The sequence below is a fragment of the Stenella coeruleoalba genome, assembly GCF_951394435.1.
Source record: "Stenella coeruleoalba genome assembly, chromosome: 2".
Classification (NCBI taxonomy): domain Eukaryota; kingdom Metazoa; phylum Chordata; class Mammalia; order Artiodactyla; family Delphinidae; genus Stenella; species Stenella coeruleoalba.
In genome coordinates this window covers 180,765,225-180,788,634 of record NC_137147.1, presented here as the reverse complement: position 1 = coordinate 180,788,634, position 23,410 = coordinate 180,765,225, and the positions used below count along the sequence as shown (strand labels likewise).

Genomic DNA, 23,410 nt, shown 5'->3' with positions numbered 1-23,410 from the left:
AGCCTGTGCTCTGCAACGGGAGAGGCCACAACAGTGAGAGCCCCGCGTACCGAAAAAAAAAAAAAGCCTTAAGAACACTCTTAATATTTGATCTGGTCACATTTCTTACAGTACATCGGTTTCAAGGCAGTTCTTTTCTCTGATATGGAGTAAGTATAGGACCTAGCACAGTGCCTGGCACATATTCGGTAATCGATAAACATTGCTTTCTTTCCCTTATCCCACCCCCATTCTTAGCCCATGATTTTAAAGGTATTAAGAAATAAAAATAGTACTAGGAAAAATTTAAGAGCTCAGCTTCCATTTAAAAATTTTTAACTTCTTTTTCTAAAAGAAGGATTCAAAATTAATGCATGGTGTTGTAGGCAGGGTTCTATGATGGCCCCAAGATTCCCACCCTCTGGAGGACACCCCTGTGTAACCCCCTCTCCTTGAGTGTGATCAGACCTGTGAGTCAGTCCCTTGATTGGGTTGTGTTACATGGCGAAGGTGATGGTTGAATCGTTCTGTGATTATTACCTGATATGACTCCTAGCCGACTGGAGAGAGACATTTCTGCTGGCTTCGAAGAAGTAAGCTGTCTCATTGTGCATGGCCACGTGGCTGGAACCTGAGGGTGGCTTCTAAGAGCTGAGAGCCGTCCCCACCAACAGCCAGCAAGCAATCAGGGGCCTTGTTCCCAGCCACAAGGAAACTGTGAGATAATAAACAAATGTAGGGGCTTTTAAGAGCATCCTGAGCATAGGTGAGATGACACCTTGGCCAACACATCGATTTTAGCACTCTAAGACTGAGAAGAGGACCAGTTAAATCGATTTCTGACTCAAGCCACAGAAACTGAGAAAATCAATGTATATTGTTTTAAGCTGCTAAGTTCGTGGGAGTTTGTTATGCAGTAATAGAAAATCAATACATTAGGGAAAACCTCCCTTGTGAAATTTAAATTATTGTTTATTCACTTTACAGTGTAAATATCTTTGTTCAGGACTGGAGTCAAAGGATGAAGATTGATATGAGTAATCATCCTCATCAGTAAACAATCAAAGGTTATAGCTGTGCTCTGAATAAAGGCCCCAACTATGTCTATGTTCTAATCCCAGAAACTGAACATGTCACTTTACATGGCTAAAGGGACTTTGTGGGTGTGATTAAGTTAAAGGCCCTGAGATTATTCTGGATTTTCCAAGTGGCCGCAATGTAATCATAAGGGTCAGTAGGAGGAAAAAAGATGTGATGAGGGATTCAGAGGTCAGGTGGAGAAGTATTTGAAGATACTGCACTGCTGTCTTTGACGATGGAACTGTAAGTTAAGAAATCTGTGGTGTCTTAAGCCACTACATTTGTGGTAATTTGTGCAGCAGTAGGAAAATAGTACACAAGATATCTGAGAGAAGCCTGTTACATCGAAGAAAGCAAAACAGTGATTCGTAGGACACAAGCTATACAGGACGAAGAACACCTCAAAGATAAAAACTTTAGTAGTTGTTTTTTGGGGGTTCTAGGATTGAGACCTCCTAGTCTGCCATCTTGCTAATGTCCTATGAATATCTTCTTCATTACATTCTTATTATCTACTTATAGCTTTATATACTTTATATATATCCTTTTTTTCAACTTTATTACATATTTTATTAAAACTGAGAGGACATTTAATGTAAGTTGTACCCAAAATGCTATCATTCAAAATCTTAAGACACCAACAATTGTAAAATGGATCTGCATTTCAGAAATGTTAAAATGTGTGTGTATGGGGGTAGGGGGTGGAGATCAGGGAGAAGCATCTTAGAATCAATGCAATGCAGCAGATACCTCCAAATTCCTTTGCCAAGTGATTGTAAAACCTTTCCCTCCTACCAGAAATACAAAAATTCAAAATTTCCACATCGCTACAAAAACTTAGAGAGTTTGATGATACGGCTTAAAAAAAAAAAAAAAAAAAACCCTGCAGTTCCCTAAGCACATTTTCCAAATATTTATAGTTATTTTGTGTTCCCTCTAGTGTAAATTGCTGTTGCCATTTTTCTACTCAGTTTTGTATTTTCCCTATTAATTTTAAGAGCTTTTTATGTATTCTAGCTTTATTCATTGTGAATATAGTCTGTCATATTCTGGATTGGTTTTGTAATTATTTTTTACATTTTTCTAATTATCTCTTTCTTCACCAAATCAACTTTTTTATTAAGTTTTATAACCAGTCTTCACATCTTATAGGTGTTTCATCCCTGTTCTTATTCAAAATTGTCTTGCCTATTCTGGGCTTCAACATTTCTTTGTGAATATAAGGGTCTGTTTGTCAAGTTTTATGAACAAAAATCTTTGAAATTATATTGATTGTATAGATTAACCTTCAACATTTGCATCTTTATTATAGTGCATTTTCCCATCCATGAACGTGGTATACCTCTCCAACTGGTCTTCCTTTATATCCTTCAATAAAGTATGAAATTTGTTCTCATAAAGCATTTACAGATCTTTTGTTAGATTTATTCTATGGAATGTTATTTTTTGTTAGCTACTTGGAGTAAGACATTAAAACTACATTTTCTAACTTATTGTTCGTGGTGTTCAAATACACTAATTATATTTGACTTTGTATCCATAATTTAAAAAAAATCAGCTTGCCTAGATGGTCTCTTAATTTGCTTATGTAGATAATAATATCAAATGCAAATGTTTCTTCAAGGAATTTCCCTATTATTTCTAGTTCGCTAATTTTTTTCTAATATCTTTATTGGAGTACAATGGTGTGTTAGTTTCTGCTATATAACAAAGTGAATCAGCTATACATATACACATATCCCCGTATCCCCTCCCTCTTGTGTCTCCCTCCCACCTTCCCTATCCCACCCCTCTAGATGGTCACAAAGCACCGAGGTGATCTCCCTGTGCTACGTGGCTGCTTCCCACTAGCTATCTGTTTTACATTTGGTAGTGTATATATGTCCATGCCACTCTCTCACTTTCTCCCAGCTTACCTTTCCCCTCCCTGTGTCCTCAACTCCATTCTCAACGTCTGCGTCTTTATTCATGTCCTGCTGCTAGGTTCTTCAGAACCTTTTTCTTTTCTTTTTTTTTTTTTTTGGATTCCATATATATGTGTTAGCATATGTTTTTCTCTTTCTGACTTACTTCATTCTGTATGACAGACTCTAGGTCCATCCACCTCACTACAAATAACTCAATTTCAGTTCATTTTATGGCTGAGTAATATTCCATTGTATATATGTGCCACATCTTCTTTATCCATTGATGGACACATAGGTTGCTTCCATGTCCTGGCTATTGTAAATAGAGCTGCAATGAACATTGTGGTACATGACTCTTTTTGAATTATGGTTTTCTCAGGGTATCTGCCCAGTAGTGGGATTGCTTGGTCATATGGTAGTTCTATTTTTAGATTTTTTAAAGGAACCTCCATAATGTTCTCCATAGTGGCTGTATCAATTTCCATTCCCACCAACAGTGCAAGAGGGTTCCCTTTTCTCCACACCCTCTCCAGCATTTATTGTTTGTAGATTTTTTGATGATGGCTATTCTGACTGGTGTGAGGTGATACCTCATTTTAGTTTTGATTTGCATTTCTCTAATGATTAGTGATGTTGAGCATCCTTTCATGTGTTTGTTGGCAATCTGTATGTCTTCTTTGGAGAAATGTCTATTTAGGTCTTCTGCCCAGTTTTGGATTGGGTTGTTTGTTTTTTTGATATTGAGCTGCATGAGCTGCTTGTAAATTTTGGAGATTAATCCTTTGTCAGTTGCTTCATTTGTAAATATTTTTTCCCATTCTGATGGTTGTCTTTTCGTCTTGTTTATATTTTCCTTTGCTGTGCAAAAGCTTTTAAGTTTCATAAGGTCCCATGTGTTTATTTTTGTTTTTGTTTTCATTTCTCTAGGAGGTGGGTCAAAAAGGATCTTGCTGTGATTTATGTCATACAGTGTTCTGCCTATGTTTTCCTCTAAGAGTTTTATAGTGTCTGGTCTTACATTTAGGTCTTTAATCCCATTTTGAGTTTATTTTTGTGTATGGTGTTAGAGAGTGTTCTAATTTTATTCTTTCATATGTAGCTGTCCAGTTTTCCCAGCACCACTTATTGAAGAGGCTGTCTTTTCTCCATTGTATATTCTTGCCTCATTTATCAAAAATAAGGTGACCAGGGCTTCCCTGGTGGCGCAGTGGTTGAGAGTCCACCTGCCGATTCAGGAGACACGGGTTCATGTCCCGGTCCAGGAAGATCCCACATGTCGCGGAGCGGGTAGGCCTGTGAGCTGTGGCCGCTGGGCCTGCGCGTCCAGAGCCTGTGCTCCGCAGTGGGAGCGGCCACAACAGTGAGAGGCCCGCATACCGCAAAAAAAAAAAAAAAAAAAAAAAAAGGTGAACATAGGTGTGTGGATTTATCTCTGGGCTTTCTATCCTGTTGCATTGATCTGTATTTCTGTTTTTGTGCCAGTACCATACTGTCTTGATTATTGTAGCTTTGTAGTATAATCTGAAGTCCGGGAGCCTGATTCCTCCAGCTCCGTTTTTCTTTCTCAAGATTGCTCTGGCTATTTGGGGTCTTTTGTGTTTCCATACAAATTGTGAAATTGTTTGTTCTAGTTCTGTGAAAAATGCCAGTGGTAGTTTGATAGAGATTGCATTGAATCTATAGATGGCTTTGGGTAGTACAGTCATTTTCACAATGTTGATTCTTCCAATCCAAGAACATGGTATATCTCTCCATCTGTTTGTACCATCTTTAATTTCTTTCATCAGTGTCTTATAGTTTTCTGCATACAGGTCTTTTGTCTCCTTAGGTAGGTTTATTCCTAGGTATTTTATTCTTTTTGTTGCAGTGGTAAATAGAAATGTTTCTCTAATTTCTCTTTCAGATTTTTCATCATTACTGTATAGGAATGCAAGAGATTTCTGTGAATTAATTTTGTATCCTGCTACTTTACCAAATTCATTGATTAGCTCTAGTATTTTTCTGGTAGCATCTTTAGGATTCTCTATGTATAGTATCATGTTATCTGCAAACAGTGACAGCTTACCTCTTTTCAGATTTGGATTCCTTTTATTTCTTTTTCTTCTCTGATTGCTGTGGCTAAAACTTCTAAAACTATGTTGAATAACAGTGGTGAGAGTGGATATCCTTGTCTTGTTCCTGATCATAGAGGAAGTGTTTTCAGTTTTTCACAATTGACAACAATATTGGCTGTGGGTTTGTCATATATGGCCTTTATTATGTTGAGGTAGGTTCCCTCTATGCCTACTTTCTGGAGGATTTTTATCATAAATGGGTGTCGAATTTTTTCAAAAGCTTTTTCTGCATCTATTGAGATGATAATATGGTTTTTCTCCTTCAATTTGTTAATATGGTTTATCACATTGATTGATTTGCCTATACTGAAGAATCCTTGCATTCCGGGGATAAACCCCACTTAATCATGGTGTATGATACTTTTAATATGCTGTTGGATTCTGTTTGCTAGTATTTTGTTGAGGATTTTTACATCTATGTTCATCAGTGATGTTGGCCTGTAGTTTTCTTTCTTTGTGACATCTTTGTCTGGTTTTGGTATCAGGGTGATGGTGGCCTCATAGAATGAGTTTGGGAGTGTTCCTCCCTCTGCTATATTTTGGAAAAGTTTCAGAAGGATAGATGTTAGTTCTTCTCTGAAAGTTTGATAGAATTCGCCTGTGAAGCCATCTGGTCCTGAGCTTTTGTTTGTTGGAAGATTTTTAATCACAGTTTCAATTTCAGTGCTTGTAATTGGTCTGTTTGTATTTTCTATTTCTTCCTGGTTCAGTCTCAGAAGGTTGTGCTTTTCTAAGAATTTGTCCATTTCTTCCATTTGTCCATTTTATTGGCATATAGTTGCTTGTAGTAATCTCTAATGATTCTTTGTATTTTTGCAGCGTCAGTTGTTACTTCTTTTTCATTTCTAATTCTGTTGATATGAGTCTTCTCCCTTTTTTTTCTTGATGTGTCTGGCTAATGGTTTATCAATTTTGTTTATTTTCTCAAAGAACCAGGTTTTAATTTTATTGATTTTGCTATTGTTTCATTCATTTTTCCCTTTATTTCTGATCTGATCTTTATGATTTCTTTCCTTCTGCTAACGTCAGCTTGTTTTTGTTCTTCTTTTTCTAATTGCTTTAGGTGTAAGGTTAGATTGTTTATTTGAGATGTTTCTTGTTTCGTGAGGTAGGATTGTATTGCTATAAACTTCCCTCTTAGAACTGCTTTTGCTGTGTCCCATAGGTTTTGGGTCATTGTGTTTTCATTGTCATTTGTTTCTAGGTATTTTTTGATTTCCTCTTTAATTTCTTCAGTGATCTCTTGGTTATTTAGTAGTGTATTGTTTATCCTTCCTGTGTTTGTATTTTTTTACGGATTTTTTTTCTGTAATTGATACCTGGTCATAGCGTTGTGGTCAAAAAAGATACTTGATATGATTTCCATTTTTTAAAATTTACCAAGGCTTGATTTATGACCCAAGATATGATCTATCCTGGAGAATGTTCCATGAGCACTTGAGAAGAAAATGTATTCTGTTGCTTTTGGATGGAATGTCCTATAAATATCAATTGAGTCCATCTTGTTTAATGTATCATTTAAAGCTTGTGTTTCCTTATTTATTTTCATTTTGGATGATCTATCCATTGGTGAAAGTGGGTGTTAAAGTCCCCTACTATGATTGTGTTACCATCGATTTCCCCTTTTATGGCTGTTAGTATTTGCATTATGTATTGAGGTGCTCCTATGTTGGGTGCATAAATATTTACAGTTGGTATATCTTCTTCTTGGATTGATCCCTTGATCATTATTTAGTGTTCTTCTTTGTCTCTTGTAATAGTCTTTATTTTAAAATTATTTTGTCTGATATGAGAATTGCTACTCCAGCTTTCGTTTGATTTCCATTTGTATGGAATATCTTTTTCCATCCCCTCATTTTCAGTCTGTATATATCCCTAAGTCTGAAGTGGGTCTCTTGTAGACAGTGTATATACGGGTCTTGTTTTTGTATCCGTTCAGCCAGTCTACGTCTTTTGGTTGGAGCATTTAATCCATTTACATTTAAGGTAATTATATGTATGTTCCTATTACCATTTTCTTAATTGTTTTGGGTTTGTTATTGTAGGTCTTTTCCTTCTTTTGTGTTTCCTGCCTAGAGAAGTTCCTTTAGCATTTGTTGTAAAGCTGGTTTGGTGGTGCTGACTTCTCTTAGCTTTTGCTTGTCTGTTAAGGTTTTAATTTCTCCATCAAATCTGAATGAGATGCTCGCTGGGTTGAGTAATCTTGGTTGTAGGTTTTCCCCCTTCATCACTTTAAATATGTCCTGCTACTCCCTTCTCGCTTGCAGAGTTGCTGCTGAAAGATCAGCTGATAACCTCATGGGGATTCCCTTGTATGTTATTTGTTGTTTTTCCCTTGCTGCTTTTAATATTTTTTTCTTTGTATTTAATTTTTGATAGTTTGATTAATATGTTTCTTGGAATGTTTCTCCTTGGATTTATCCTTTATGGGACTCTCTGTGCTTCCTGGACTTCATTGACTATTTCCTTTTCCATCCTAAGGAAGTTTTCAACTACAATCTCTTCAAATATTTTCTCAGTCCCTTTCTTTTTCTCTTCTTCTTCTGGGATCCCCTATAATTCAAACGTTGGTGCATTTGATGTTGTCCCAGAGGTCTCTGAGACTGTCCTCAATTCTTTTCATTCTTTTTTCTTTATTCTGCTCTGTGGTAGTTATTTCCACTATTTTATCTTCCAGGTTACTTATCCGTTCTTCTGCCTCAGTTATTCTGCTATTGATTCCTTCTAGAGAATATTTAATTTCATTTATTGTGGTGTTCGTCATTTATTGTGGTGTTCATCATTGTTTGTTTGCTCTTTAGTTCTTCTGCGTCCTTGTTAAAGGACGTTCTTGTATTTTCTCCATTCTATTTCCAAGATTTTGGATCATCTTTACTATCATTACTCTGAATTCTTTTTCAGGTAGACTGCCTATTTCCTCTTCATTTGTTTGGTCTGGTGGGTTTTTACCTTGCTCCTTCATCTGCTGTGTGTTCCTCTGTCTTCTCATTTTAATTCATTTACTGTGTTTGGGGTCTCCTTTTCACAGGCTGCATGTTCTTAGTTCCTGTTGTTTTTTGTGACTGCCCCCAGTGGGTAAGGTTGATTCAGTGGATTGTGTAGACTTCCTGGTGGAGGGGACTGGTACCTGTGTTCTGGTGGATGAGGCTGGATCTTGTCTTTCTAATGGGCAGAACCACCTCTGGTGGTGTGTTTTGGGGTGTCTGTTGATCTTATTATGATTTTAGGCAGCCTCTCTGCTAATGGGTGGGTTTGTTTTCCTGTCTTGCTAGTTGTTTGGCATGGGGTGTCCAGCACTGTAGCTTGCTGGTTGTTGAGCGGAGCTGGGTCTTAGCGTTGAGATGGAGATCTTTGGGAGAGCTCTCGCCGATTGATATTATGTGGAGCTGGGAGGTCTCTTGTGGGCCAGTGTCCTGAACTCGGCTCTCCCACCTCAGAGGCACAAGCCTGACACCAGGCTGGAGCACCAAGACCCTGTCAGCCACACCGTTCAGAAGAAAAGGGAGAAGGACATGAAAGAAAGAAAGGAAAAAAAATTAAAATTTTTTAAATTATTAAAAATTAAAACGTAATAAAAAAAGAAAGAATGAAGAGAGCAACCAAACCAAAAAACAAATCCACCAATGATCACAAGCACTAAAAACTATACTAAAGAAAAAAAAAAAAAACACGGGCAGACAGAACCCTAGGACAAATGGTAAAAGCAAAGCTCTACAGACAAAAATCACACAAAGAAGCATGCACATACTCACAAAAAAGAAAAGGGGGAAAATATATATATATATATAAACTAAAAAAAGAGTAACCAAATCAATAAACAAATGTACCAATGATAATAAACTCTGAATACTAAACTAAGATAAACATAAAACCAGAAACAAATTAGATGCAGAAAGCAAACCCCAAGTCTGCAGTTGCTCCCGAAGTCCACCGCCTCAATTTTGGGTTGATCGTTGTCTATTCAGGTATCCCACAGATGCAGGTACATCAAGTTGATTGTTGAGATATGATCTGCTACTCCCGATACCGCACAGAGAGATTTTCCTTTCTTTGTTCGCACAGCTCCTGGGGTTCAGCTTTAGATTTGGCTCCGCCTCTGCGTGTAGGTCACCTGAGGGCGTCTGTTCTTCGCTCAGGCAGGACGGGATTAAAGTAGCAGCTGATTAGGGGCCTCTGAATGCGGGGTGAGCCTGCGGCACCAGAGGGCAGTATGACGTTGCTCCAGCCTGAGGCGCACCATGTGTTCTCCTGGGGAAGTTGTCCCTGGATCATGGGACCCTGGCGGTGGCGGGCTGCACAGCCTCCCAGGAGAGGAGGTGTGGATAGTGACCTTTGCTTGCACACAGGCTTCTTGGTGACTGCAGCAGCAGCCTTAGCATTTCATGCCCTTCTCTGGGGTCCGCGCTGATGGCCGCAGCTCGCGCCTGTCTCTGGAGCTTGTTTAGGTGGTGCTCTGAATCCCCTCTCCTTGTACACCCTGAAACAATGGTCTCTTGCCTCTTAGGCAGCTCCAGACTTTTTCCTGGTCTCCCTCCCAGCTAGCTGTGGCGCACTAGCCCCCTTCAGGCTGTGCTCACGCAGCCAACCCCAGTCCTCTCCCTGGGGTTTGACCTCCAAAACCAGAGCCTCAGCTCCTAGCCCCTGCCTGCCCCAGCAGGTGAGCAGACAAGCCTCTCGGGCTGGTGAGTGCTGGCCAGCACCGATCCTCTGTGGGGGAACCTCTCCGCTTTGCCCTCTGCACCCCTGTTGCTGCATGCTCCTCCGTGGCTCCAAAGCGTCCCCCCTGCCCACCCCCCATCTCCGCCAGTGAAGGGGCTTCATAGTGTGTGGACACCTTTCCTCCTTCACAGCTCCCTCCCTGAGGTGCAAGTCCCATCCCTATTCTTTTCTCTGTTTATTCTTTTTGCTTTTGCCCTACGTAGGTACGTAGGGGGTTTCTTGCCTTTTGGGAGGTCTGAGGTCTTCTGCCAGCGTTCAGTAGGTGTTCTGTAGGAGTTGTTCCACGTGTAGATGTATTTCTGATATATTTGTGGGGAGGAAGGTGATCTCTGTGTCTTACTCCTCCGCCATCTTGAAGGTCTCAATATCTATATATGTTCTTTATTGAGGTGTTTCTTCAAATCTTTCATAATTAAAAAAGTGAGTTGTTTTCTTTTTGAGGTTTGAATATTATTTATATACTTTGGATACAAGTTCTTCATCAGGTATATTTTCTTTCAATCTGTAGCTTATCTTTGCGTTGTTTTAACAGTATCTTTTAAAGGGCCGAAGGTTTAGATTGTGAAGAAGCTCAGTTTATGCATTTCTTCTTTTATGGGTCCTGCTTTTGCAGTCACATCTAATTTCTGCCTAATCCAAGGCAGCAGGTTTTCTCATTTGTTTTCTTTTAGATGTTTTACATTTTTGCATTTTACATCGTGCAGATGTTTTATATTTTAAATTTAGTTTATGTTTCATTCTGAGTTAATTTTTATATGCGGTGTAGAGTATGGATTGAGTACCTTGTTTTGCGTGCAGTTATCCATCAAATTGACTCCGTGCCATTGTCCATGAGAGTCATCATTGAACATGGTAGGGTAGGGAACTCCGAAATGCCATCCCTCCCCTGAAACAAGGATTAAGCTGGCAAAATCTTTCAGAATCAACTTTTCTTGAAGTTTGAAATCTAACAAAAAAAAAAACTTAATGGGAGGATGCATAATGAAAAAGGAAGCTGCTGGATTTCAGGGAGGGTTATGTGGCCTTTTAATTCACCTGTTTGCCATTTATTACTCCTATGCTCGGCAGTGACTATGAAGATAGCAACCCATATACTTAGTTAGCTTCCTGGTGCAGAGGGGGTAATATGGACCCAATTCTCAAATAATTGTGGTTATGTGTCTTGATCCATTTGGTGACTCCCTGAGGAATCAACTCAAGGGCTTGGCTTTCTTTCATCTGCCTCAGAACCTTCTCGGAGACACATGAGATTCCTGGGAAACATTTGTCCAAAGCATTTAGTGACAAATATACTTGCTATAGCTGCCTGGGGGTAAGAGATAACAATTGGGACAAGCAGTAGACACACTGAAAAATTCCAGGAAAGAAGAGACTGGGAAAGGAAATGCATAGGGATATAAGGGCTTCGAAAAGCTCTCAGGTATACAGGGAATCTAGAAAGCCACACACATGCACAGGACTGGAGGTGTGCTCATTAAAGACCTGAGAAGATCCTAAGCTTTCACCTCCAACTGACATGTAGGCTCCAGAGAATCAGGAATTCCAGTCATACACAGCTTGACTATGCACTGGAGTGCTTAAACAGAGAGCCAATCTGCAAAGACTGGGAGGTGACAATGATGACAGTGATGACAATGATGATTAGATCAAGTCAATTAAGGAAATCTCTGTTACATCACTAGCTGACCAATAAGCTTAAATAACAGAGATTTCAGTGGCCATTAATGACAAAGAATACTGTCCTTACAAATTTATTTTAGAAAAACCACTAACAAGCAACTACAACCTCCCTCAAAGTAGCAACAACAAACCCAGAGTTGCCACATTATAATATTCAAAATGTCCAGGTTTCAAAAAATATTATGTTGCATGCAAAGAAACAAAGTATGGCCCATTATTTGGGAAAAAAATAACAGTAACTGTCCCAGAGGAAGCAGAGACATTGGACTTACTAGACAAAGACTTTAGAACATCTTAAATATGCCAAGAGATCAAGGATATCATAAACAAAAAAGTAAAGGAAATAGGGGAATAATGTCTCACCAAGTAGAGCATATCAATAAAGAGACACAAACCATAAAAAGGAGCCAAATAGAAATTTTGAAACTTATAACAATTAAAAAGTTCTTTGGAAAAATATAACAATAGATTTGAGTAGGTAGAAGGAAGGATCAGTGAGCTTGAAGGTAGGTGAGTTGAGATCCAGTCTAGAGAGCAGAAAAGAAAATGAAGGAAAGTGGACAGAACCCACAGACTTGTGGGACCTGATCAAGCTTACAACATATGCATAATGGAAACCCAAGCAGAGAAGAGAAAGAAAAGGGCAGAAGGAATATTTGAAAAATTAATGACCTTCACCAAATTTGGTGAAAGATGTGAATCTACAAATGCAAGAACCTCAGGATAAATTCAAAGAGATTCACACCAAGACACATTATAATTAAACCATCAAAGCCAGAGAGAGCCTTGAAAGTGACCCATCATGTACAGGAAATCCTGAATAAGATTAACAGCCAATTTCTTACCAGAAATCATGGATGCCAGAGAGTGGATAATATATTGAAAATCTGGAAGGAAAAAACCTGTCAAACAAGAATACTGTATCTGGCAAAATTATCCTTCAAAACTGAAGGAGAATAGGATTTTGCTGGATGAACAAAAGCTGAGGCAACCAGTCACCTGGAGACATGCCCTACAAGAAATGCTAAAGGGAACCTTCAGGCTTAAATGAAGGGCATTAGACATAACTCAAAGCCATACGAAAGAATGAAGTACGAGAATGAGGTCAACTATGTAGGTAAATAGAAAAGCCAGCATTACTGTATTTTTCTGGTAATTTTTACTTTGTATATGATTTAAGGGACAAATGCATAAAACAGTGATTATAAATCTATGTAATGGACACACAATGTATAAAGATGTACTTTGTGACAATTACAACATAAAGGGGGGACAGAGCTGTGTAAAAGCAGAGATTTTTTACACTATTGAAGCTAAATTGGTATTCAAACTGGATTGTTATAGATTTAAGATGTTAATGTTAATCCCTATAAGTAAAAAATATACAGAAATGTAAATTAGAGAATCATAATAGTATCCTAGAACAAATAAACACTAAACAAGACAGTAATGGAGGAATTGAGGAGCCAAAAAATATGATATATAAAAAAGCAAATAGCAAAATGGCAGAAGTAAGACCTTTACCAGCAATTGCTTTAAATGAAAATAGATTAAACTCTCCAACTAAAAGGCAGAGATGGCAGAAAGGATAAAAAAACAAGATCCAACTGTACACTGTTTGTGCCCCTCTCTCCTCTCCAACGTTCTGCATTGCAAACTGTAGTGCCTTGGTCTCCATCCTCTTGATTCAGGAAGTCCTCTTGTCTCTGCCTGGGTCCCCTTCCCAGGGATGTGTTTGGGAAACTCAAGGCAGTGAGCTGGGAGAACCCTCTCTCAGGGCTCACTTCTTTTTTCCTTTATGTCCAAAGTCATGAAAGCTGTTTTTTCGTAGTTTAACATTTTAGTTGTTTTAAGTGGGATAGTAAATCTAGTTACTCTAGTTACTCCATCTTGGGCAGAAGCAGAAGACAGTATTGATTAATTTTTTTAATCTATAAAAGTTTTATAAAAAGTTTTATAATTTTTTAAACTTGGCTTTTATTAGTAATCTTTGGTTTTACCAATTACTCTGTAAACTAGATTTACATTGATAACCTTACAATTATCCATTAAAAAGGTATTTCTTTGACCTTTTAAAAATCATTTTAATGATGATAAATATGTTAATTCAAAAAATCATCCTAGTTTCTTTTAAGCATACTATAAAAGTGCTTTATACTGATCTTAATCTTTTGGCTTTTCTTCCCCCCTTAGAGTAAGAGGAAAAAAAATAAATTTTGAATGTGTTGACAAGTATCCATTGCCAGTACGCTATTTTTCATGTCTCAGGAAAATAGTTATTTTATGCACTAGGTCATTGTGGACTTATATTAATTACAGCAGTTACAGGGGTAAAGAAAGAAAGCTTGAGTAGGCATTCTAATTACTGATCTGGAAACAGAACAACTGGAAATGTGGTTCTAAGTTTTCCTTAAGAAATAATGCCTTTTGATCTAAAAACATTAATTTAGATAGCAAGAAACGCCTAAATTTGTATATTTATATCTTTTTTTTAGGTTTCATGAAAATAATTTTGTGGGTCTGTGTCTGTGTTTGGTCTCTTCCTCTGAAAGCTGCTTTAGATTAGAACGCCCTGCTCATTTAAATGAAAGGGGAATTTAGCCTTAAGTGATGAAAAAGTAGAAGTTTCATGACTCACATTGATATGAAAAAAGAATACAAGAATAGTGATGGATATTGTTTTAATTTTGCCAGTACAAGTTGTAGTTAACAAGTGATGAATACCAAGATTATATATACTCTAGACGTAACGCCAGAAAAAATAATCCTTCAAACATACAGTAATAATACTTGGTCCTGAAATACATCAATAGGCCATGATACCTTTTTGGATATAATATTCATTATGATGCGTGTTTCTTAACATAAATATTAATCTTCAAGGAGTTTATAGCTGTGACTAAGAGAAAATTCCATAGTTAGTCTTGGATAGGAAAAACTTTAGAAATGAATTTAATAGTAATTTTGCTAATAAGAGTCGCCACATAGCGTTTCCATGCAGCAGAGAAGTGGTATTTTGTGCTTTTTGACAGCTTACCATTGTAGCTGGCAGTAAGGCTGGATATCGGTCAGTAGATCAGAATCACAATGTCAGCGCTGGATAAATTAAAGCTATTATTCCAATTCTGATTGGGTGGCTTTAGAATGGGACAAATCAGACATGTAACAAAGAATGGCAGTTTGCTTCATTTAAGAGGATCCTCGCACGTCTCTGCTCCCAGTACTCTCCTGTCTCTTCTTTATTCCTCATATCCAGGAGAAACTGTACTCAGAAGAACACATTCTGGGTAGAGAAGGCCAGTCAGCTACTCTGGAAGGTTAGTGGTGTGGTGTCACATTACAAAAGCTATTGAAGATGACCAAAAAAACAAAAGCAAACTTTTGGTAACAAGAAAAAATGTGTGTATTAGAAACTAATTACTTCCCTTTTTCTCTGCTACTAAAGCAGATTGTGCTGCTGTTGTGGACTGGAAACCTTATTCTTAAAAGGGCTGGTGCTCTCTGGAAATGTGAAAGCAAAATGAGGGCTGCAACTTGGCTCCAAAGTAGTGGCTTCCCAGAGATTTCCAGAATTAAAATGATATTTATTCTCATATGTGCCCAAATGATTTGGGAGCAATATAGACCTTCGTCAAAATGTACATTCTTCCTCCACTGAGGGAAGAAGTTATTCGTTACTGTGTGGGAGAAATGTAGATGAGTTGGGGGAAGTGGTTTATGTCTCTCTCAGATGGTGTTGCCTCCATTTACTCAGATTGCAGGAGCCTGTTATATGAAAAAAACATAAATTGCACCGTAGTATTAAATGATAATTAGAACCTATACAACTTCACTGTTCTTTCTGTCTGAAAATATCTTCTGATTCATCTTCAAGCTTATTTCTCATTTTTAGCCAAATGGTTCTTCTTAAAGTCCAAACTAAAAATGGAAAGTTGGCCTGATTTAGTTACCTCCCTATATATCTGGAATTTGATACCTTTGTTTCCCACATCCTCATGTTCCAGTCCATTGGTATGTCCTGTGGGCTACTCTCCAGAGCATAGCCCAGCTGTGTCTGCTTTCCACCATCTCCACTATAAACGCCCTAGCTCAAGCTGCTGTCACTCCTAACTGTTCTCACTTCCAGTATTGATTTTCCCCTCTCCATTTACACACACTAGTTGGATAGTGGTGTGTGAGGGCTGCCATGACAAAATACCACATACCAGGTGGCTTAGACAACAGAAATCTATTTTCTCACAGTTCTGAAGTCCAAGATCAAGTTGCCACCAGGGCTGGTCTCTGGTGAGAGTTCACTTCCTAGCTTGTAGAAGTCTGCTTTCTCACTGGGTCCTCACATTGTGAAGAGAGAGATCACTGGTGTTTCTTCCTCTTCTTTTAAGTATTGGGAATTCCCTGGCGGTCCAATGGTTAGGACTCGGCACTTCCACTGCAGGGAGCCCAGGTTCAATCTCTGGTCGGGAAAGTAAGATTCTGCAAGCTGTGCAGCATGGCCAAAAAAACAAGCAAACAAACGAAAAACCAAAACAATCATTTCAGATTAGGGTCCCACCCTTATGACATCATTTAACCTTAGTTACCTGCCTAAAGACCCTATCTCCAAATACTGTCACCCTGAGGGTTAGGTCTTCAATATCATAGGAAATCTCAAGTGACCCTGAGTAGACAAAACATCTTTAAAAAGAACAAAATTGGGGAATTCACACCTCCTGATTTCAAAAACTTACTACAAAGCTACAATACTCGAAACAGTGGCATAAAGACAGACATATACAGCAATGGAATAAAATAAAGAATCTGAAAATAAATCCTCACATAAATATTGTCTATTTTTGACAAGAGTGCCAAGACTAGTCAACAATAAAAGGACAGTCTTTTCATGCAAAAGAATGAAGTTGAACCCTTACAATAAACATTAACTCAAAATGAATAAAGACCTAAATGTAAGACCACAATTATAAAACTCTGAGAAGAAAACATAGGTGAAAAGCTTCATAACTCTAGATTTACTAGTGATCTCAGGGAAGACACCAAAAGAATAGGCAAAAAAAGAAACAATAGATAAATTGGACTTTATAAAAATTTTAAAAAAACTTTTATGCATCATAGGACAGTATCAGTAGAGTAAAAAGGCAACTCACAAAATGGGAGAAAATATTTGCCAACCATGTATCCCATAAAGAATTAATATGCAGAATGTGTAAAGAACTCCTACAGCTCAACAACAAAAAGACAACCCAGTTAATATAATAGGCAAAAGATTTGAATAGACATTTCTCCAAAGAAGCTATACAAATGGCCAATAGGTACCTAAAAAGTTGCTCAACATCATTAGTCATTAGAGAAGTGCAAATCAAAACCACAGTAAGATACCACTTCAAACCCTCATTAAGATGGCTATTATATGAAAACAATGGAAAATAACACACATTGGCAAAAATGTGGAGAAATAGGAACCCTGGTACAGTGCTGGTGGGAATGTAAAAAGGATCAGCACACTGTGGAAAACATTTAGTGGTCCCTCAAAAAGTGAACATAGAATGATCAAACCATATGATCAGCAATTCCATTCTTTGGGATTGAAGAACTGAAAAGCAGAGACTCAAAAGAACTGAAAGCAGAGACTCAAACAGATACTTGTATACCAATGTTCATAGAAGCATTATTCACCATAGTACAAAGGTGGAAATGATCCAGGTGAATAGCTAAATGAATAAACCAAATATGGTTTATAAGTAAAATGAAGTATTATTCAGCCTTAAAAAGGAAGGAAATTCTGATCCATGCTACAATGTGGATGAGTCTTAAAAAACATGCTAAGTGATATAAACCAGACACAAAAAATCAAATAGTGTATGATTCCACCTATATGAGGCATCTAAAATAGGCAAATTTATAGAGACAGAAAGCAGAAAGAGGTTATCAGATGCTGCCTAAAAATGATTGATATTACCATGTGTTTACAAGGAGGTAGAGCAACTAAAATTCTCATACTTTGTTGGTTTGAATGTAAAATGATATACTGTAGCCATTTGGGGAATCTAGTTAGCAGTATTTACTGAGGCTAAACAGGCTTAATCTAGGACCAGCTTCCACGGAGGGTGCAGTGAGCTGGAATGATCATCACTGTCACCATTACAACCACAAGAAGAAGAAACTTGAGCAAACCTCAAGTTCACAACTTTCTTGAACTCATTAGAGAGCGGAGGTTGAAGTGCTACAAGCTAGCCCCAAATCTAAGGAGAGGCAAGCACATGCAGGGAGAGACAAGATGCAAGCTTACCTGGGAAAGATGCAGCTGAACATCAGGAAGAAGAATTTAGCTAGGATTCTTAGAAAATAGGTAAAAGCCAAGTTGGATTGGTGACAGAATTTGGAGCCTGTGGGGACTGCAGATACAAGGGAAAATTACATCCAGGTGTATACTTTTCTTCACAAACCTCACCAGGTGCCCACAGAAATGATACATGAAAATTCTGAGAAATGGGCTCTCATTGTGCCAGCCTGGAGGGAAAGGTATGAAACCCTACCCAGATCCCTTCCCCCTTAAAAACCTTAAACTGCAGAGGAAAGGGTAACAAATGCTCATTCTGAGGGCACTGGTAAAACACCACTGCAGCTGAAGAAAGGGAAAAGGAAAAAAAAAAACCTCTTCCCTGAGGAAGGATAGCAATACATGGAGGGCCCAGAACTGTGGGAACAGAAGCACTAAGAGGACCACATCCTTAGACTCAGGGACACAAGGCCTGCTTTAGACTGACGCTTAATCAGAACGACAGTGGGTGCTTCCCCTTAGACCTCTGCCGCATGACTGTGTCAAGTAACAGTGGAACATTGCTTGCAAGAATTGTAAGAACGTGAATCAAGAGGTATAGCACAAAAGGATAGCCTAAAGTTGAAGGAGGAGCAGACACTGAGAAAAATCCTCTGGTAAATGAGCCCCACCCTAAACACAAGTATTTATAGAAGAATTTGAAGACGGGTGTACAACAAATCCTAAACCCAGCTCAACCCTATTGATGGACTCAAAGCCCCATACTAAAAGTAGAAGGAAAGGCATGTCCACCTCCAGGCATGAGTCACTACTGACTAATGCTAGAAAAAACTATAAGGCATATGAAAAAACAAGAAAAACAACACACTGTCAATTAAAAAAAAGCAAACAATAGACCAGATTCAGATATGACACAGATGTTGGCATCAGCAGACAGATAATTTAAAATAACCATAATTAATATGCTAATGGTTCATAGGAAAAGATTAGCACCATGCAAGATCAGATGGACAATTTCAGCCCAGATGGATACAATAAAAAAGAATCAAGTGAAAATGCTAAAGGTAAAATAACCACAGTAACAGAGATGAAGAAACTACTCTTCAATAGGCTCATCAGTAGACTTATGTAGCTAGGGAGGGAATTAGTGAACTTGAAGATAGGTTGATAGAAATTATCCAAACTATAGCCATTACTTTGTAATAACCTATAATGGAGTATAATCTGCAAAATTCGAAGTCACTATACCATACACCTGAAACTAATAATATTGTAAATCAACTATACTTCAATGAAAAATAGAAATTATTCAAACTAAAGCAAAAAGAGTGGGAAATAAAGCATTCAAGAGCTGTGGGACAATAACAAATAGTGTAACATACGTGTAATTGGAACCCAAGAAAGAGAAGAGAAAGAATAGGGCAGGAGAAATATTTGGTTGAGAATTTTCTAAAATTAATGATAGACACAAATACCAGACCGAGAAGCTCGGAGAACATCAAGCAGGATAAAACCAAAGCACACCCAGCCCCCAACTGATTTCCTATTCAAACTGTTGAAAACCAGAGACAAAGATAAAATCTTGAAGGCAGCTAGAGAAAAAAAAATGCAATAGTACAGAGAACCAGTGCTATGAATCACAGGACTCATCATCACCTAAGCTAGAGGACAATTGAGTGGTATTTTTAAAGGTGCTGAAAGAAGAAAAAGCCTGCTAACTCAAAGTCATATACCTCATAAAACACTTTTAAAAAAATGTGATTCCTTAAAAAGATCATTAAACTTGATAAACGTATAAACCATGAAAGAAGGATAGAAGACACAAATCACCAATATCATGAATGAAAGAAGAGACATTTGCATCCTAATAAGGGAATTCTACTGACAACTTTATGCCCACAATTTTGACACTTTAGATGAAATGGACCAATTCCTTGAAAGACACAATCTAATAAAACTTACTGAAGAAGAAATAGATAACCTGAATATCCTATCAAAGAAGTGGAATTCATAGTTTAAATCCAACAAAGTATGTGCAGGGTATGTGTGCTGAAAACTACAATCACTGATGAAAGAAACCAAGGAAAACAAGTAAATGGAGTCATATACCCTGTTCATGGATTGGAAGAATCAATAGAGTTACATTGTCCATTCTCCTCAAATTGATCTGTAAATCCAGGGCAATCACAGTCAAAATCCCAACAGGAATTTTTTTATAGATATTGAAAAACTGACATTTAATTTATATAGAAAGACAAAGGAGCTAGAGGAGTCAAAACAGTTCTGAAATAGAAGGAAAAGTTGGAGGATTCACATTACTTAATTTGAAGACATTTAAAACTACTGTCATTTAAACAGTGTTGAATTGGTGAAAGGATAGAAAAACAAGATCAATGGAACAGAATAGAGAGCCTAGATACAGATCCATCTTTGAAAAAGTGCAAAGGCAGTTAAAGTATAGTCTTTCAACAAATGATCCTCGGAAAATTGAAGGTTCATATACAAAAAAATGAGTCTTGACCCATAATGCATACCTCATATGAAAATTAACTCAGGATAGATTATCGATCTAAATGTAAAACACAGAAGTATAAAACTTCTGGAAGAAAGCGTGTTAGAAAACATTTATGACCTTGAGTTAGGCAAATAATTCTTAGATATGTCACAAAAAAACATGCTCTATTAAAAAAATAGGTAAATCAGATGTTATCAAAATTGAAAACTTTTTGATCTGCAATGACAGTATTAAGAGGATAAAGAGACAAGCCACAGACTAGGACAAAATATTTGCACATCACATATCTGGTGGAAGAATTGTATCCAGAATATATGAAAAATTCTCAAAACTCAACCATAAGAAAACAACTCAATAAAAACCAAATCGACAAAAGATTTGAATGGGCACTTCATGAAAGAAGACACAGTTGCCAGATGAGGTGCTCAACATCGTTAGTCTTTAGGGAGATGCAAAAGAAAACATAAATGAGGTACCACTACTCATTGATTAAAATGACTTCTTTTTAAAAATCAGACAGCACCCAGTGCTGGCCAAGGTAGGAGGAAGTGGAACTCTCATACATTGCTGGTGGGGATGCAAAATGGTACAACGACTTTGAAAATCAATTTGGGAGTTTCTTATAAAGTTAATCATATACTTGCCAGCAATTCCATTCCTATGTAGTTACCCAAGAGAGATATAAACCATGTTCACACAAAAATCTTTATGTGAATGTTTAAAGAGTCACATAAAAAGCAGCTTTATTTCTAGTCATGGTTCATGACAGTTAACTGAAGAGGTGATATTTGGGATGAATATGTAGCGAAAAGACTGGGCACCACAACACTGTGTCAGATGTAGCAGGCTAAGTCTAAAGCAGCACTCAGCACGTGCAGCAGAAGTGTAGTGTTAGCCACAAATATAAGCCACACATGGAGTTTACAACTTTTAGAAGCCACGTTAAAATGTAAAAAGAAAACTATTAAATTAATCTTAATAGTATATTTTGGTTAGCACAGTATATCAACACTTAACCTCTATTAAAACATTGACATAATATACATTTTTTTGCACCAGGATTTGAAATCCAGTGTGTGTTTTACCCGTACAGCATATCCCAATTCAGACCAGCCACATTTCAAGTGCTCAATAGCTGTGTGTGGTCAGTGGCTGCCATGTAGGACACCACAGTTTCTACAGGAACTTCGAAGTCATTCTTGCTGGAAGAAAATGTAGACCAGAGCAGTGCATCTCAAACTAGCTCTGGTGTAGGACCGGTGCTTGTGTTTTTTAAATGTTCAATCTATTTTGGACTGCCGTTTTTGTAAAATGAAATTTAGAAAAAAAAGAATGGAAAAAATAAAAATGAAATAGAGAAAAGTAAAATGCAAGCTTAATTTTAAAATATCAGATTCAGTAGACATACTATTCTAGGCTCTCTCTTTCCATTTCTGTGCTTATCTCAGTCGGGGCCAATCGTACACGGTTCACAGGCCGAGGCCAGCCTGCAGGAACCCTGCACTAGAATATGGTGGGGCTCGCTTGTCTCCCCACCAGTCGTGTCGCTGTAAAGGGAAATGCCTCGTTTCTCGTTGACCCACAAGATAGTATGCTTCTGACGATTTGATACTAAGAAGCCCAGCTCGGCTTTAGCAATGCTTCCGCCTGAAAATAATGGAGCCGTGCTGTCATCACTTGTTCCGGTAAACAAATCCTTGCATGCGCACCACAGATTCTGTCTGCACCATCTGCAGTGCCTCTCAGAGTCTAGGTCAATCTATTCTGTTTTTGCTTTTGTTCTCCAAACCTTAAAGATAGTCTTGCGAAGGCAGTTTCGCTTCTCAGTTTTCTTTGCATGAACTCCATGAGAGTAGGGTTTCAATTTTCTCTCTCTAAAAAAAAGTGATAGCTGGGACTTAGAGTTTGAGCCAGTCATGTTTCACGTAGGATTCAAATATACTGAAAGAATCGTGGGGAAGGCCAGTCAGAGGCTTCCTTGAATGCCTGAAGGACTCTTCCAGGGAGAGAGTGGACCAGTGGCGTTGGGACCGGCCACTGTGACAAGACACAGTTCGCACCCCAGGTGGCAGTGCTCAGTCATTCTTCGGGAACTACTTGTTGAGTACCTACTATGTGCTGTGGAGTTTATATAGATCATCTATCACATTTAACCCTCCCTCTGGAACGAGCTTGAAGGCATACCCCTTATACTATAATTTATTTCTTCGGAGGTAAAACTTTTGCATTGTCCAAAATTCAGAATTTACAAAAGGACATACCATGAAACACAGTGAAAGGTCTTCCTCTTACCTTGCCCCACTCCACCCAGGTTTTCATGCCACTGCCACCAGTTTTATGCTTAAGCAAAAACGTTTGCCTGTGTTTTCTTTTCCACTTTTTTACCTCCCTCCTTCCATTTGTCATTAGTTCTTAGTAACTATTCTGTATCAGATAGCAAGTGTTTCCTCGTCCATTTTTATGCTGCATAAATTGCCGTTGAATGGATAAATTAGAATTTGTTTAACCAGTCTCCTATCTTCAGACATTTTTTCCCAATCTTTTGCAATTACAAACAATGCTGCTAATAATATTTTGTATTATCATTTGTTTTATGTATTAATGTATCTGTAGGATGAATTCCTAGAAGTGGTGTTTCTGGGTCAAAAGTTTCATGAATTTGTAATTTTGAGAGTACTGCAAACTGCCCTCGCACCAATGTATGACAGTGCCTGTTACTTTATACCCTCACCAAGAGTGCATCGGTGTTTTTAAATCTTTACTAATATCAGTTCAAAAATGGTGTCATGCTTTTACTTTGCATTTTCTTTATTATGAGTAAGTTTTTTGAATTTGCTATTCTGCAAACTATTTACTTCATAAAAAACTTTCTTGTCTTTTCTACTGTTTTGTAAGAACATTTTATATATTAGGGAAATTGGCTCCTCGACCATGGAGTGGTTGTATTTTTCTCTCGCTTGCCATTTGTCTCTTGACTTTACTGTTGTGGTTTTTGCCATGTAGAAATGTTTTATTTTTACATGGTAAAAGTATATCCATTTTTTGTTTAGAGTCAAGAAAACCTTTTCCATTTCAGGAGTATTTTTAAAATTATCTCATGCTTTCGTCTAATGTTTTTGCAATTACAGTGCTTGCAATGTTA

General features: G+C 37.8%; 1 protein-coding gene across 1 annotated transcript in view; it reads left to right on the top strand.

The window, feature by feature from the left end:
* Positions 1-23,410, top strand: part of MTPAP (mitochondrial poly(A) polymerase) — a 62,396-nt gene that overhangs the window by 37,629 nt on the left and 1,357 nt on the right. The gene's annotated exons all lie outside the window — the stretch shown is intronic.